The sequence below is a fragment of the Danio rerio genome, chromosome 7 (assembly GCF_049306965.1).
Source record: "Danio rerio strain Tuebingen ecotype United States chromosome 7, GRCz12tu, whole genome shotgun sequence".
Taxonomy (NCBI): domain Eukaryota; kingdom Metazoa; phylum Chordata; class Actinopteri; order Cypriniformes; family Danionidae; genus Danio; species Danio rerio.
In genome coordinates, this window is record NC_133182.1 from 63,667,501 (window position 1) to 63,684,714 (window position 17,214).

General features: G+C 52.1%; 1 long non-coding RNA gene and 1 other non-coding gene across 2 annotated transcripts in view; one reads left to right on the plus strand and one right to left on the minus strand.

Annotated features, from left to right (window-relative positions):
* Nucleotides 1-48, minus strand: part of LOC137495136 (18S ribosomal RNA) — a 1,940-nt gene extending 1,892 nt beyond the window's left edge. The window contains exon 1 of the ribosomal RNA XR_011015053.2: nucleotides 1-48. This exon is cut by the window's left edge and continues 1,892 nt beyond it. This is a non-coding gene — a ribosomal RNA (18S ribosomal RNA).
* The window catches only part of LOC141375168 (uncharacterized), a 174,645-nt gene extending 165,023 nt beyond the window's left edge, over nucleotides 1-9,622 (plus strand). Inside the window, exons 4-5 of the long non-coding RNA XR_012382774.1 lie at nucleotides 8,371-8,692; nucleotides 9,297-9,622. This is a non-coding gene — a long non-coding RNA (uncharacterized lncRNA). The remainder of the gene's footprint in view (nucleotides 1-8,370; nucleotides 8,693-9,296) is intronic.
* The last annotated feature ends 7,592 nt before the right edge of the window (nucleotides 9,623-17,214 follow it).

A 17,214-nucleotide genomic window follows, 5' to 3' on the forward strand; every position in this document is an offset into this window, starting at 1 on the left:
GCTTAATCTTTGAGACAAGCATATATTACTGGCAGGATCAACCAGGTAGCCCCTCACACATCAGGTAAAATGCCAGAGGGAGAGGGGGGGAGAGGCGGCGGTTACCCACTGCCTACCCGCCACCCATCCGGCCTTCACGCAGAAGGGGGGTTGGGGTATGCCGCGAACGGGCATGGCTTCTAATCGAGGCCATCACCAGGAAGGTTCGTGCTTCGTAACGGGAACAACTGCGCCAGAGATGCCGCGCACACCTACCCGGCACACCAATCCTACCCCGCCGCCAGCCAACACGCCCGGGGTCCAGCCCGGGAGGGTGGGGAGGACAGGGAGGGATGCTGCCCGGTTAAGGCGCACGCACAACACCAACTTACGCACCTATTCCCGTCAATGTAGGACATTCCGAGGCAGACGGGCCATCTGAGTCTATTTCACCCAATAAGCTAGGGTCGAGGACCGGGTGAAGACCCACCTCGCCCTCCTTTCGAATGCCCAAATCGGGGAGGATCTCACCCCACCCACAGCGGTCCCCTTTGTCAGATGACCGGGCGAGGGGCCTGCCCCTGGGGCATCGCGCACATTTCCCATCGGTCATGTGGTGGAAGGCGGTGGCACGTAGTTACGCGCTCAAAACCTAAGTCCGCTAAATCACGCCTTCCCCGAAACCTCGACGGCAGGTCAGCGATAACCAGCTACGGTTACCCGGACGTCCGGCAGGGAAAGGCCCGAGAGGTCACACCCTGCCCGGCTTGAGGCCAGAGCTCGAGGGTCATGGATGTCGGAGTGGACTGGTGATTTAAGGCTTCTCGCTTTCAGAAACGGTACCGATGGTTACCCACAACTAACTTTGCAATGAAACTGTGCTGCTGGTCACCCAAAAATAACTTTGTCTCTCAGATTGGTGCTGCTGGTTACCCACAACTGACATTGTGCTTGGCTTGACTGACTGGCCTGGCTGGCTGGCTGGCTGGCTGGCTGGCTGACTGGGGGTGGGCTGGCTTGGCTGGCCTGGGCTGGTTGGGTTGGCCTGGGCTGGCTTGGCTGGCCTGGGCTGGCTGGCTGGCTGGCTGGGCTGGGCTGGGCTGGCCTGGCCTGGCTGGCTGGCTGGCTGACTGGGGGTGGGCTTGGCTGGCCTGGGCTGGCTGGCTGGCTGGCTGACTGGGGGTGGGCTGGGCTGGGCTTGGCTGGCCTGGCCTGGCCTGGCTGGCTGGCTGGCTGGCTGACTGGGGGTGGGCTGGCTTGGCTGGCCTGGGCTGGGCTGGGCTGGGCTGGGCTGGGCTGGCCTGGCCTGGCTGGCTGGCTGGCTGGCTGGCTGGCTGACTGGGGCTGGGCTGGGCTGGGCTGGGCTGGGCTGGGCTGGCCTGGCCTGGCCTGGCCTGGCCTGGCTGGCTGGCTGGCTGGCTGGCTGGCTGACTGGGGGTGGGCTTGGCTGGCCTGGGCTGGCTGGCTGGCTGGCTGGCTGGCTGGCTGACTGGGGGTGGGCTGGGCTTGGCTGGCCTGGCCTGGCCTGGCCTGGCCTGGCCTGGCCTGGCCTGGCTGGCTGGCTGGCTGACTGGGGGTGGGCTGGGCTGGGCTGGCCTGGCCTGGCCTGGCTGGCTGGCTGGCTGGCTGGCTGGCTGACTGGGGGTGGGCTTGGCTGGCCTGGGCTGGCTGGCTGGCTGGCTGGCTGACTGGGGGTGGGCTGGGCTTGGCTGGCCTGGCCTGGCCTGGCTGGCTGGCTGGCTGACTGGGGGTGGGCTTGGCTGGCCTGGGCTGGCTGGCTGGCTGGCTGGCTGGCTGGCTGGCTGACTGGGGGTGGGCTGGGCTTGGCTGGCCTGGCCTGGCCTGGCCTGGCCTGGCCTGGCCTGGCCTGGCCTGGCCTGGCTGGCTGGCTGGCTGACTGGGGGTGGGCTGGGCTGGGCTGGCCTGGCCTGGCCTGGCCTGGCTGGCTGGCTGGCTGGCTGGCTGGCTGACTGGGGGTGGGCTTGGCTGGCCTGGGCTGGCTGGCTGGCTGACTGGGGGTGGGCTGGGCTTGGCTGGCCTGGCCTGGCCTGGCTGGCTGGCTGGCTGACTGGGGGTGGGCTGGGCTGGGCTGGGCTGGGCTGGGCTTGGCTGGCCTGGCCTGGCCTGGCCTGGCCTGGCTGGCTGGCTGGCTGACTGGGGGTGGGCTTGGCTGGCTGGCTGGCTGGCTGGCTGGCTGACTGGGGGTGGGCTTGGCTGGCTGGCTGGCTGGCTGGCTGGCTGACTGGGGGTGGGCTGGGCTTGGCTGGCCTGGCCTGGCCTGGCTGGCTGGCTGGCTGACTGGGGGTGGGCTGGGCTGGGCTGGGCTGGCCTGGCCTGGCCTGGCCTGGCCTGGCCTGGCTGGCTGGCTGGCTGGCTGGCTGGCTGACTGGGGGTGGGCTTGGCTGGCTGGCTGGCTGGCTGGCTGGCTGACTGGGGGTGGGCTTGGCTGGCCTGGGCTGGCTGGCTGGCTGGCTGGCTGACTGGGGGTGGGCTGGGCTTGGCTGGCCTGGCTGGCTGACTGAGGGTGGGCTGGGCTGGGCTGGGCTGGGCTGGGCTGGGCTGGGCTTGGCTGGCCTGGCCTGGCCTGGCCTGGCCTGGCTGGCTGGCTGGCTGGCTGACTGGGGGTGGGCTTGGCTGGCCTGGGCTGGCTGGCTGGCTGGCTGGCTGACTGGGGGTGGGCTGGGCTTGGCTGGCCTGGCCTGGCCTGGCCTGGCCTGGCTGGCTGGCTGGCTGACTGGGGGTGGGCTTGGCTGGCTGGCTGGCTGGCTGGCTGACTGGGGGTGGGCTGGGCTTGGCTGGCCTGGCCTGGCCTGGCTGGCTGGCTGGCTGGCTGACTGGGGGTGGGCTTGGCTGGCCTGGGCTGGCTGGCTGGCTGGCTGGCTGACTGGGGGTGGGCTTGGCTGGCCTGGGCTGGCTGGCTGGCTGGCTGGCTGACTGGGGGTGGGCTGGGCTGGCCTGGGCTGGCTGGCTGGCTGGCTGGCTGACTGGGGGTGGGCTTGGCTGGCCTGGGCTGGCTGGCTGGCTGGCTGGCTGACTGGGGCTGGGCTTGGCTGGCCTGGCCTGGCCTGGCTGGCTGGCTGGCTGACTGAGGGTGGGCTGGGCTGGGCTGGGCTGGGCTTGGCTGGCCTGGCCTGGCCTGGCCTGGCTGGCTGGCTGGCTGGCTGACTGGGGGTGGGCTTGGCTGGCTGGCTGGCTGGCTGACTGGGGGTGGGCTTGGCTGGCCTGGGCTGGCTGGCTGGCTGGCTGACTGGGGGTGGGCTGGGCTGGGCTTGGCTGGCCTGGCCTGGCCTGGCTGGCTGGCTGACTGGGGGTGGGCTGGGCTGGGCTTGGCTGGCCTGGCCTGGCTGGCTGGCTGGCTGGCTGGCTGACTGGGGGTGGGCTTGGCTGGACTTGGCTGGCTGGCTGGCTGGCCGGCCTGGGCTTGCCTGACCTGGCCTGGCCTGGCTGGATTGGGGGTGGCTGGCTGGCTGGCTGGCTGGCTGGCCGGCCTGGGCTTGCCTGACCTGGCCTGGCCTGGCTGGATTGGGGGTGGCTGGCTGGCTGGCTGGCTGGCCGGCCTGGGCTTGCCTGACCTGGCCTGGCCTGGCTGGCTGGCTGGCTGGCTGGCCGGCCTGGGCTTGCCTGACCTGGCCTGGCCTGGCTGGGCTGGGGGTGGCTGGCTGGCTGGCTGGCTGGCCGGCCTGGGCTTGCCTGACCTGGCCTGGCCTGGCTGGGCTGGGGGTGGCTGGCTGGCTGGCTGGCTGGCCGGCCTGGGCTTGCCTGACCTGACCTGGCCTGGCTGGATTGGGGGTGGCTGGCTGGCTGGCTGGCTGGCTGGCCGGCCTGGGCTTGAAGCCGGGAGACATGGGCCGGCCTACGACCCCACCACATGGAACCCGTTCACCAGCCGTGCCCGGGCACCCCACTATTAAGCCCGGGGACACTGACTTTGTTAAAATGCACTTGACAGACTCACGTGCTGCTGGTGACCCATTTCAGTAATGCGTGCCGCTGGTGGCCCTCTTGGCCTTTACTATTTGGATTTGAGGGCTGCGTGCCGCTGGTGACCCAATCGAGTATTGTTTGACGCTGGTTGCCCACCTCGCCTTTACTATTTGGATTTGGGGGCTGCGTGCCGCTGGTGACCCAATCGAGTATTGTTTGACGCTGGTTGCCCACCTTGCCTTTACTATTTGGATTTGGGGGCTGCGTGCCGCTGGTGACCCAATCGAGTATTGTGTGACGCTAGTGGCCCAATTGAGTATTGCGTGCTGCTGGTGGCCCAATTGAGTATTGTGTGCTGCTGGTGACCCACCTGGCTGTCACTACTGGAGTTTGGCCGGCCGCCGTTGGTGCTCTTACCGCCTTTATTCTCTTGGTAGACGGCTTGCGGGGCGCAGCCACAACGCCGCTATTGAAGCACCAGAACTTGCACTTCACCGAGCCACGGGGCAATGCACACCCAGGGGAAAGTGTGCAAGCCAGGGCAGGGATTGGCAGACATGTCCCGGTGATCTATAGCCACGGAGTTGACCGGTCACCACCAACCCACACTCAATCTATGCAGCACCATGCCCAAAACGGACGACCAGAGCCGGCTTGCGGGGCCCAGCCACAACGTCGCTATTGAAGCACCAGAACTTCCACTTCACCGAGCCACGGGGCTATGCATACCCGGGGGAAAGTGTGCAAGCCAGGGCAGGGATTGGCAGACATGTCCCGATGATCTATAGCCACGGAGTTGACCGGACACCACCAACCCACACTCAATCTATGCAGCACCATGCCCAAAACGGACGACCAGAGCCGGCTTGCGGGGCCCAGCCACAACGTCGCTATTGAAGCACCAGAACTTCCACTTCACCGAGCCACGGGGCTATGCATACCCGGGGGAAAGTGTGCAAGCCAGGGCAGGGATTGGCAGACATGTCCCGATGATCTATAGCCACGGAGTTGACCGGACACCACCAACCCACACTCAGTCTATGCAGCACCATGCCCAAAACGGACGACCAGAGCCGGCTTGCGGGGCCCAGCCACAACGTCGCTATTGAAGCACCAGAACTTCCACTTCACCGAGCCACGGGGCTATGCATACCCGGGGGAAAGTGTGCAAGCCAGGGCAGGGATTGGCAGACATGTCCCGATGATCTATAGCCACGGAGTTGACCGGTCACCACCAACCCACACTCAATCTATGCAGCACCATGCCCAAAACGGACGACCAGAGCCGGCTTGCGGGGCCCAGCCACAACGTCGCTATTGAAGCACCAGAACTTCCACTTCACCGAGCCACGGGGCTATGCATACCCGGGGGAAAGTGTGCAAGCCAGGGCAGGGATTGGCAGACATGTCCCGGTGATCTATAGCCACGGAGTTGACCGGTCACCACCAACCCACACTCAATCTATGCAGCACCATGCCCAAAACGGACGACCAGAGCCGGCTTGCGGGGCCCAGCCACAACGTCGCTATTGAAGCACCAGAACTTCCACTTCACCGAGCCACGGGGCTATGCATACCCGGGGGAAAGTGTGCAAGCCAGGGCAGGGATTGGCAGACATGTCCCGGTGATCTATAGCCACGGAGTTGACCGGTCACCACCAACCCACACTCAATCTATGCAGCACCATGCCCAAAACGGACGACCAGAGCCGGCTTGCGGGGCCCAGCCACAACGTCGCTATTGAAGCACCAGAACTTCCACTTCACCGAGCCACGGGGCTATGCATACCCGGGGGAAAGTGTGCAAGCCAGGGCAGGGATTGGCAGACATGTCCCGGTGATCTATAGCCACGGAGTTGACCGGTCACCACCAACCCACACTCAATCTATGCAGCACCATGCCCAAAACGGACGACCAGAGCCGGCTTGCGGGGCCCAGCCACAACGTCGCTATTGAAGCACCAGAACTTCCACTTCACCGAGCCACGGGGCTATGCATACCCGGGGGAAAGTGTGCAAGCCAGGGCAGGGATTGGCAGACATGTCCCGGTGATCTATAGCCACGGAGTTGACCGGTCACCACCAACCCACACTCAATCTATGCAGCACCATGCCCAAAACGGACGACCAGAGCCGGCTTGCGGGGCCCAGCCACAACGTCGCTATTGAAGCACCAGAACTTCCACTTCACCGAGCCACGGGGCTATGCATACCCGGGGGAAAGTGTGCAAGCCAGGGCAGGGATTGGCAGACATGTCCCGATGATCTATAGCCACGGAGTTGACCGGACACCACCAACCCACACTCAATCTATGCAGCACCATGCCCAAAACGGACGACCAGAGCCGGCTTGCGGGGCCCAGCCACAACGTCGCTATTGAAGCACCAGAACTTCCACTTCACCGAGCCACGGGGCTATGCATACCCGGGGGAAAGTGTGCAAGCCAGGGCAGGGATTGGCAGACATGTCCCGATGATCTATAGCCACGGAGTTGACCGGACACCACCAACCCACACTCAATCTATGCAGCACCATGCCCAAAACGGACGACCAGAGCCGGCTTGCGGGGCCCAGCCACAACGTCGCTATTGAAGCACCAGAACTTCCACTTCACCGAGCCACGGGGCTATGCATACCCGGGGGAAAGTGTGCAAGCCAGGGCAGGGATTGGCAGACATGTCCCGATGATCTATAGCCACGGAGTTGACCGGTCACCACCAACCCACACTCAATCTATGCAGCACCATGCCCAAAACGGACGACCAGAGCCGGCTTGCGGGGCCCAGCCACAACGTCGCTATTGAAGCACCAGAACTTCCACTTCACCGAGCCACGGGGCTATGCATACCCGGGGGAAAGTGTGCAAGCCAGGGCAGGGATTGGCAGACATGTCCCGATGATCTATAGCCACGGAGTTGACCGGTCACCACCAACCCACACTCAATCTATGCAGCACCATGCCCAAAACGGACGACCAGAGCCGGCTTGCGGGGCCCAGCCACAACGTCGCTATTGAAGCACCAGAACTTCCACTTCACCGAGCCACGGGGCTATGCATACCCGGGGGAAAGTGTGCAAGCCAGGGCAGGGATTGGCAGACATGTCCCGATGATCTATAGCCACGGAGTTGACCGGACACCACCAACCCACACTCAATCTATGCACCATGCCCAAAACGGACGACCGGAGCCGGCTTGCGGGGCGCAGGCGCTACCCTGGAGATCTAAAATGTGTATCGCTCAAAACCTAAGTCCACTAAATCACGCCTTCCCTGAAACCTTGACGGCAGGTCAGCGATAACCAGTTACGGCAGCCCGTACCTCCGGCAGAGAAAGGCCCGAGAGGTCACACCCTGTCCGGCTTGAGGCCAGAGCTTGAGGGTCATGGATGTCAGAGTGGACCGGTGATTTAAGGCTTCTCGCTTTCTGAAACGGTACCGATGGTTACCCACAATTAACTTTGCAGGAAACTGTGCTGCTGGTTACCCAAAACTAACTTAATTTGCAGAAACGGTGCTGCTGGTGCCCCAAACCGAACTATTGGGAGAAAGTAAAGATCAACTAGAGAATATCAGCAGTATCTAACCCACTGTTGTATTTACACAAGTTGTATGAGAATAAGCTACAGGTTGATTTATACTAATTTGTTATTTTTCTTTTTTAGCACTGACTGAAGTTTTAAAATCATGTGAAGTCATAAAGCAGCAGTTTGGCCTGATTCTCAAAAATTAGCAAAAACAAAACAGACGTGATGAAATTCCAGATGTAAACACATTTGACCTTCCTATTTCCAATTTGATATGGAAAAGCTTGAAAATCTCTCTGGTTACTAAAGTAACCCTCGTTCCCCGAGTTGGGGGAATGGAAATGCTATTAGTAGATTTATTTAATCCACGAATGGGGATTTCGTTATAGAGAGCCAATTGTCTGAAAGAGTATATAACGGGTCAAATGCCAAATGAAATGCCAAATGAGTTGGCAGCGTAAGCTTGCGCATGCGTGTCTTATTGCCAATTAGCTCCTCATATAAGCACAGGGGAAGCAAGGAAACGCCATCCTTTAAAGCTGAAGAGACTGACACTTACAGTTAAGGAACAATCATTATGGCGATGCTATATAGCATTTCCATTCCCCTCCTCAGGGAACGAGGGTTACTGTAGTAACCAAAGCGTTCCCCTTCAGATGGGGAACTTCAGTGCTATTAGTGGATTTATTTAATCCACGAATGGGGAAATGTCTAGAAAACGCCATAATGACTGCACCTTACCTTCGATGAGAGGATAGCCAGGCATAGAGTGAGTGCTCCTGCATCAAAGAGAGGCGCGGTCTTCCAACGTGATCCCTGGCCCATACTTATTCCACTTCAAGAAGTTTTACGGACTTAGATATATTTTTTGGGAGTCGCGAATGTCTAGATAATTATAGGAAAATACGACAGTACGTTGTTAAATTGTGCAGTCCCAATAGGGAGGACGCTGTGGAGGCCCCCTGCTACCCAATGGGGAGATATGATGGCAAAATATATGGACTAGCCCTGAGAAGGGGGAGTATGCATATAATAAGATGGTTAGCAGAGAGGGAAGACAGGGGTCCGCCCGTGAGGGGGGCTGCACCGTGGCTGCATAAGCATATGGGATCGTCTAGTGGGGATCACGCATAGTGGGGACCTATACCCAAAACGCAGGCTGACCAGCGGGCAGTCCTACAACGTAATGGGCCAGCGAATGAGTCAGTGCTGAGGGCTCGGAGGAATCTGCAGGGCTCACCTAACGGGGAACTTTACTGTAATGTAATGTAATGTAATGTGTATTAATATAGCGCATTTATTGTGTATGGCCATACACCCAAAGTGCTTTACAATCATGAGGGGGGTCTCTCCACACCACCACCAGTGTGCAGCATCCACTTGGATGATGCGACGACAGCCACAGGACAACGGCACCAGTGCGCTCACCACACACCAGCTATTGGTGGAGTGGAGAGACAGTGATAGAGCCAATTCGGTGGAAAGGGATGATTGGGAGGCCATGATCGTAAGGGACGATAGAGGGACTTTGGCCAGGACACCAGGGTTACACCCCTGCTCTTTCACGAGAAGTGCCATGGGATTTTTAATGACCACAAAGAGTTAAGACCTCGGTTTAACGTCTCATCCGAAAGACGGCGCCCACTGACAGTGTAGTGTCCCCTTCACTTTTACTGGGGCATTAGGACTCACACAAACCACAGGTTGAGCGCCCCCTGCTGGCCTCACTAACACCACTTCCAACAGCAACCTAGTGTTCCCTAGTGGTCTCCCATCCAGGTACTGACCAGGCTCAGCCCTGCTTAGCTTCAGTGAGTAACCGGTCTTGGGCTGCAGGGTGACATGGCTGTGGCACATTTACTGACAGATGAAAAAGCGCATGTATCTCCATGTTAGGGAGAATGGTGCAGCAAGCATGTTTCAGCACCTTCACCGAGTTGTTTCCTCAATCACAGAGAGTTACCTAATACCCTTGAGGAAATCGGCTCTACTCGCAGTTTTGCAAATGTATTAGGTGTCGCCCAGCCCGCAGCTCTACAGATGTCTGTTAGAGAGGCGCTGCGTGCACGCGCCCTAGAGGATGCGATGCTCCAAGTGGAGTGTGCACGCTCTAGGGGGACACGACTCACCCTAGCTCTAAGCGAGGGAGATGGCATCCACTATCCAGTGGGCCAACCTCTGTTTCGATACGGCCCCCGACCCTCTAAATCGGTATCAACACAACCAGCAGAGCTGTCTTCAGAGACAGAAATCTTAAAGATACTGAGTCGAGGATCGAAGAGATCTGACGCAGGCTCGTGATAACGAAGGCGAGATCCCAAGAGGGCATGAGAGGGGGGCGGGGTGGATTAATTCGCCTAGAGCCTCTGAGGAACCAGATGATGAGGTTATGCCTTCCCACGGTGCTGCCAGCCACAGCGTCATGAGAGCGGAGATGACGGCCACGTAACCTTGAGAGTGGAGGGCGACAGCCTGCTCTCCAGCTTCTCTTGGAGTAAAGAAAGCACAACGCTGATCTGGCAAATTTCGGGGGTCTTCTCTGCGAGAGACACACCATTCAGTGAATAGACTCCACTTCAGGGCATAGGCGTGCTCGAGGAGGGGGCTCTAGCCCGATTGACCACCGCAATCGGTAGGTTACCTAAGTCTTCCTCGCGTCTAAGGACCACACGTGGAGGTTCCAAAGATTGGGGCGATGGTGCCAGATGGTGCCCTGTCCCTGAGAGATTAGGTGCTCTCTCAAAGGGATCTGCCAGGGAGGGCCATCGCGAGGAGGGACAGCTCTGACATCCAGGTCTGATTGGGCCAGAGAGGCGCAACCAGCACCCTGTTCCTCGTCCTCCCTGACCTTGCACAGTAACTGCGCGAGCAGGCTCACTGGGGGAAATGCGTATTTGCGCATGCCCCGAGGCCAGCTGTGATTCAGTGCATCCGTGCTGAAAGAGCCCTCGGTCAGGGAAAAGAACAACTGGCAATGAGCGTTCTCTGGGGAAGCAAACAGATCAATCTGGGCTTCCCCGAATCGTGCCTATATCAGCTGAACAGACTCGGGGTGGAGTCTCCATTGGCTGCACGGTTGAGCTTGCCTGAAATGTGAATGGAGCGCAGCAATTTCAGACGTGGATGACTCCAGAGGAGCAGACGGCGGGCAAGCTGAGACATGCGGCGAGAGCAGAATACCCCCCATGCAGTTGATATACGCCACTTCCGCCCTGCTGTTCATCCTGACCAGCACGTGCTGCTGCTCCAGCACCGGAAAAAAACAGTGGAGAGCGAGGAACATTACCAACAGCTCCAGGCGAATGATATGCCAATGCAACTGGGTTCCTTTCCACAGGCCCGCAGCTGCATGCCCGCAGCACACAGCCCCCCAGCCCGTGCTGGAAGCACCTGTTAAAACAACAACATGACTGGATGCCTGTCCTAGAGGCACTCCGGCCAGTAGGAACGAGGGGTTGTTCCAAGGGCTGAGGGCGCGGCAACACATCGCAGTAACAGTGACTCGGTGTGCGCGCGCGTGCCATGCACGTCTGGGGACTCGATTGTGAAGCCAGTGCTGGAGTGGTCTCATTTGGAGTAATCCGAGTGGCCTGACAGCGGCTGCTGATGCCATATGTCCCAGGAGCCTCTGAAATAATTTCAGTGGGACCACTATTATGCTATCGAGTTCTTTCAGACAGTTCAGCATAAGCTGAGCGCGCTCTTCGGAGAGGCACGCTGTCATGGTGACCGAGTCCAGCTCTAACCCGAGAAAAGAGATCCTCAGCACGGGGGCGAGTTTGCTCCTTTCTCGGTTGACCTGAAAGCCCAATAGGTGGAGGTGCACCCTGTCTCTGTGCATAATCAATTGCTCCCAAGAGTGGGCTAAAATCAGCCAGTCATTGAGATAATTAAGTATGCGGATGCCCGCGAGCCGAAGGGCGCTTAGGCACCCTCTGCAAGCTTGGTGAGGAGCTTGGCCCGCGGAGACAGAGAGAGCCCGAAGTGGAGGACTTTGTATTCAAACGCAAACCGCAGAAACTGAAGGTGGCGAGGAAGAATATGGGAATACGCGTCCTTCACTTATATTGCTGCAAACCCATCCAGAGGACAAACGCACCGGAGGATGCTCTTCTGCGTGAGCATTCTGAACGGCAGCTTGTGCAGACAGCGGTTCAAAACGCACAGATCTAGGATTGGCCGTGACTCACCGCTCTTTTTGGGCACAATGAAGCGCGGGCTGTAAAACCCGCTCTCCATCTCGGCTGGAGGGACCGGTACAACAATGATAAAAAAATGGTAAAACAATGGTTAAATGAAGGTAAAACAATGATAAAACGATGGTAAAATAATAGTAAAACAAGGGTAAAGCGATCGTTTAACCATTGTTTTCCTATCGTTTTACCATCATTTAACTATGGTTTTACGACAGTTTAACTATAGTAAAAGCATACTATAACAGTTCCCTAGTATACTATAGTAAACTGATAGTAAAACCATGATAAATAGAAAGTGAAACCATCATAAAAAAGTAAAACGATGGTAAAACGATAGTAAAACAATGGTAAAAACCATGATAAAACGATGGTAAAACAGTTGTAGAACGATCGTTTTACCATTGTTTTACCATCGTTTTACCATTGTTTTACTATTGTTTTACTATTGTTTTTACCATCGTTTTACTATGGTTTTACTACAGTTTAACTATAGTAAAAGCATACTAAAACCTTGCAGTTCCCTAGTATACTATAGTAAACTGATAGTAAAACCATAGTAAAATCATAGTAAAACCATGATAAATAGAAAGTGAAACCATTATTAAAAAAAGTATGATAATAAAAATAAAACTATGGTAAAACAATGGCAAAATGAGGGTAAAACAGTGGTAAAACAATGGTAAAACGAGGGTAAAACGATCGTTTTACCATTGTTTTACTATCGCTTTACCATCGTTTTACTATGGTTTTACTATAGTTTAACTATAGAAAAAGCATACAAAAACCATAAAGTTCCCTAGTGTGTTATAGGAAATTGATTGTAAAACCATAAAATCATAGTAAAACCATGATAGACAGAAAGTGAAACCATCACAAAAAAAGGTAAAACGATAGTAAAACAATGGAAAAACAATGGTAAAATGATAGTAAAACAATGGTAAAACAATTGTAAAATGTGGGTAAAACAATAGTAAAACGAGGGTAAAACAATGGTAAAACAATGGTAAAACGAGGGTAAAACTGTCACGGTTTATGGATCTGTGTGTTCCTCCTGTATGTTATGTATCTTGCCTTGTGTGTTGTCATGTGTGAGGGTGTGTGTTTGTTTACCTTTTATGTTGACAGCGTGCTTTTGGATCAGCTGATGTCATCAGCTGACTTAATCATCTTCCAGCTGGTCCTTATTTGCCTGGCTACATATTTTCTCATGTGGTGTGTTCTGGTTATCAGTCCGTTGTTTGTCTTGTTTCTGTCTGTTGTTTTCCAGAATCCTTCGTTGTTCATTGATGTCTTCATTGTGACCCGTGGCTCTCGTTCTGAACTTTCTTGTTTCCAGTTCACTCCATTGATATCCTTTGTTTCATTTTCAGTTAATAAACACTTGCAATTGGATCCTTTTCGTCTTTGTCGTGACAGAACGGACTGATCACACATGGATCCAGCGAGTATCCCCGGCTTGCAGGAGTTTGTTACACAGGCCACCACACGCATGGACAGGCAAGATGAGCAGATGAACAACACCAGTCGCGCTATCCAAGCGTTGGTAAATAAGGTGTCTGAACTCACCACACAGCTGCAAAGTCTTCATACTGCTGGGGTGGTCCAGCAGCCTGTTGCAGCTAACATTAGTCCACCGGTAGTGTCCGTGTCTGATCAAGCTGCTCGATCTACCGAACCTCGCCTTCCACCTCCAGCCTTCTACTCCGGAGAACCGGAGTTGTGTCGTGCCTTTTTGGCAAAATGCTCGCTGTACTTCTCCTTGCAGCCTTCCTCCTTTCCCACGGAGGAATCGAAAGTAGCGTTTGCCATAACGCTTCTCACTGGAAGAGCGGCGCTTTGGGGAACAGCTGTGTGGGAGAAGAAACTCCCATGTTGTTTAACATTTAAAGCCTTTTCGGAGGAACTAAAAAAGGTTTTCGATCGAGCCGCGGCTGGCAGAGAGGCGGCCCGGATGCTCACGGAGTTGCAGCAGTGGCAACGGAGTGTTGCTGACTACTCCTTTGAGTTCCGCACCCTGGCGGCGGAGAGTGAGTGGAACGCTCAGGCACAGTGGGACGTCTTTCTCCACGGGCTAGCAGGCCGTGTAAAAGACGAGATCTTTGCTTTGGATCTTCCTAAAACCCTGGATGGACTCATTGATTTAGCCATCCGCGTGGAATCTCGTCTTCAGCTCCGTGAGAGACACACGCGACACACACACGCCTTGGAGAACTCCCCTCTTCCGGCTGCTACTGTTTTTCCGGGTCCAGTGGACACGCCCCTCTCGGAACCTGAACCGATGCAGATGGGCCGCTCTAGGCTGTCGCTGGAGGAGAAGCGCAGACGCCGCAACGAGGGGCTGTGTTTGTACTGCGCTGGTGCGAATCACATCGCGGCTCATTGTCCCGTAAAAGCCAGAGCCCGTCAGTAGGTAAGAGGTTACTGACGGGTGGGGTATCTTTGGACAAATCCTCTCTTGCAGCCACACTTTTGAAGGTTAAGTTGGAGTGGTCATCTGGGAATTTTATTACTAAAGCACTTATTGACTCTGGTGCGGAGGGAAATTTTATTGACTCTGATTAATTCAAAGACTTGGACTTCCTGTAATTTCTCTCTCGCAACCTATATCTGTTCATGCTCTCAATGGGTCGGTAACACTTTAGAATAACTATCCGTTATAGGTAGTTTATAAATCATTAACAAACTGTTAGTTAATGGGTTATAAGTGACTTGTTAAATAATAGTTAATAGTTTGTTAATTGTTTATAACTATCCGTTACAACTAGTTAATTGACTATTAATAAACTGTTAGTTAATGGTTTATAAATGGCTTGTTAAATAATAGTTAATAATTTGTTAATTGCTTATAAATATCCGTTATAACTAGTTAATTGACTGTTATTAAACTGTTAGTTAACAGTTTATAAATGGCTTGTTAAATAATAGTTAATAATTTGTTAATTGTTTTTAACTATCCGTTATAACTAGTTAATAGATTATTAATAAACTGTTAGTTAATAAGTTATAAATGACTTGTTAAATAATAGTTAATAGTTTATTAATTGTTTACAACTATTGTTATAACTAGTTAATAGACTATTAATAAACTGTTAGTTAATGAGTTGTAAATTACTTATTAAATAAAAGTTACTAGTTTGTTAATTGTTTATAACTGTACCTTGTAGATGGCCAATAGATAACTTACAAGCTGTTAGTTAACAAGTTATAAATGACTTGTTAACAGTATTTTAATGATTTATATCTATACATAATACATTAGTAATAGATCATGAACAAGCTGTTAGTAAATTACTAACTAAAGGCTTGTTAAGTATCAGTTAATAGTTTATATATGTTATTGGGACGTTATTCTAAAGTTGCAACTGTTCATCATTTATTAACTGTTAGTAAATGAGGAATAGTTGCAACTTTAGAATAACGTCCCAATAACACACATAAGCTAATAACTAACACTTAACTAATATATTAACTTACACTTTACAGATCAGTTGTTCATAGTTTGTTAACCATCTACTAATACCGGTGAAATTTTTTAGAACAGCAAATGATGGAACAAGTTCAAGCTACAGATATTTGATGTGATATTTAAAATATAATTTTTTGTACCTTAATCTTGTTCCACTCATAGGCTTTTCTGTGTACTGTATTTTACAAAAAAAAAAAAAAAACTCCACAGATGAAATGTTGAACATTGTGTTTAATGTATAGAAACACACATGGCAGAACAGCAGTATATAACAAAATACAAACCCATGAGGTTTGGGCACTTTTGGTGCTAAACATGAAAACAAAATAAATAAAAATCTAGCCATTGGCAATATTGATATGAACATATTTTAATCACACCTTAGACCCTCTATACTGAGTAAACCAGACCCAAGCCACAACCAAACTGCTCTAGGGCACCATCCTAACACCTAAGCTTTTGTAGACAAAGGAATCAGTTTTCCCTTTTTCTTTTGATGTTCAACATCCCTTAAAAGGTTTGGATCATTACTGAACACTTCCAGACATTTTTTTGCAAAGTCTTAAAGTCGTTGCTGTGGTGTATGAGCAACCAGCAACTCCTTGTACTTCTTCGGGGCCACAACAGCCAGCTCACAGATTGGGGCATTGGCGACGATGGTATTTCGGTCAACACCGACCTTTCGATATGCCACACTCAGCTTTTTTCCTTTCTTGTACGCCTTAAGGACTTTGCTGTATCTCTTGATGACCTCCTCAGGATGACGTGCTGAAACGGATAGAAATTTAGTATAACAAGCATACAAGTAGTGAATTGAACAAGTGAAACACGCAAACAGATGCAAAGGGGTTGCAAAAAGTAATGAAGATTACATGAGCACCGAGCAATTGTAGGGTCCAAGATAATATACCCACCAGGAAGTGCATTTAGGAAAATAAACTTTAAACAGAGAGAGAGAGAAAGAGAGACAGAGAGAGAGACAAAGAGAGAGAGAGAGAGTATCTGAAGAGTATCTGATTTACTGGAATGAAGCAGCCGGAAAACAAAGTAAACTTAAATGTTATTTAAACCTAAATAGAGATTATACCACAGCAACATATCTGAGCGCAGTAAAGGACAGTAAACTAAGAACAACAATGACCAAATACAGGCTGAGTGCTCAGTCTGACTGTAGAGACGGGCAGATACAGACAAAACTGGCAACCTCGAGAGAGACGCATCTGCGCACACTGTGCCCAGGCAGAGGTGGAGACGGAGATCAGAGAAACATTTTACCCCAAACCACAGAGCATTTACCCACAATTTACAGAGTTAGAAAATAAAACTCAGCTTCGATATTTACTAATGGAAAAAATTGACTGTGTCCTTCTAGCGGCATTATATATTATTGCCTGACACAAAAAGTGAGAGCAGACCAATAAAAACAGGAGCACACACACACACACACACCTAGATTATTATAAATGAATCACTGTAAATATACTAACTGTTATTGTTTTTATTACTGTTTTATACTAAAATTTTGATTGTTAAATGTACACTTTATTCTAATCTATTATTATTTTTGTATTGATTTGTATGAATAATATATGTTGAATAATAAAATAATATATTGAATATTAATGTGATATATTGAATAATATGATGTAATGTTGATATTTTATTTAATTATTATATATAAATATATATATTTTTTACTATTACTATTTACTGTTTACTGTTTTTTATTTTGTGTATTTTATGTAAACTTTAAAACTGCTTTGGCAATACATTTGTAACATTAGTCATGCCAATAAAGCAATTATTGAATTGATTTGAGAGAGAGAGAGAGAGAGAGAGAGAGAGAGAGAGAGAGAGAGAGACACGTAGATTATTATAAATTAATCATTGTAAATTTACTGATTATTACTACTGTTTTATCCTAAAATGTTGATTGTTAAATGCAGTTTATTCTGATTTATTATATATATAGTGGTGCTGTCAATCGATTAAAAAATATTAACTGATTAATCACACTTTTTTTTATCAATAGCGATTAATCGCATTTAAAAGACTGAAAATTGTAATTTTGGCTATTCTAATGTAAAATTAATGTAAACGCAAGACAAAAACTATTTAAATTC